Genomic DNA, 462 nt, shown 5'->3' on the forward strand with positions numbered 1-462 from the left:
GACTCGACGGCACTTAACAACAACAACAACAATGAAAATCAAGTTTGATATGTTTGTTTTGAAGTAGTATTGGGGGAGCTATTAGGTTTTTTGTTTCTGTTTTTTTTTTGTTGTATCAGTAGCACTGGTTATTTTGAACAAATAAATAAAAGCTTTCTGTAGTTGCTTCATTTATCAGAAAAAAAAAAAAAAAAGGGTATGTTGATAATTACTGGCAATTGGAATACAAAGGTTGGAAACAACAAGGAAATATCAGTAGTTGGAAAATATGGCCGTGGCTAGAGAAATGATGCTGTAAATCAGAGGATAGAATTTTGCAAGACCAATGACTTCTTTATTGCAAATACCTTTCTTAAATAGCCTAAAAGATGATTATACACATGTACCTTAACATATAGAATACACAGGAATCTAATTGACTACATCTGTGGAAAGAGACCATGGAAAAGCTCCATATCATCA

The sequence above is a fragment of the Chrysochloris asiatica genome, unplaced genomic scaffold, assembly GCF_000296735.1.
Source record: "Chrysochloris asiatica unplaced genomic scaffold, ChrAsi1.0 scaffold00022, whole genome shotgun sequence".
In the NCBI taxonomy this organism is placed as follows: Eukaryota; Metazoa; Chordata; class Mammalia; order Afrosoricida; family Chrysochloridae; genus Chrysochloris; species Chrysochloris asiatica.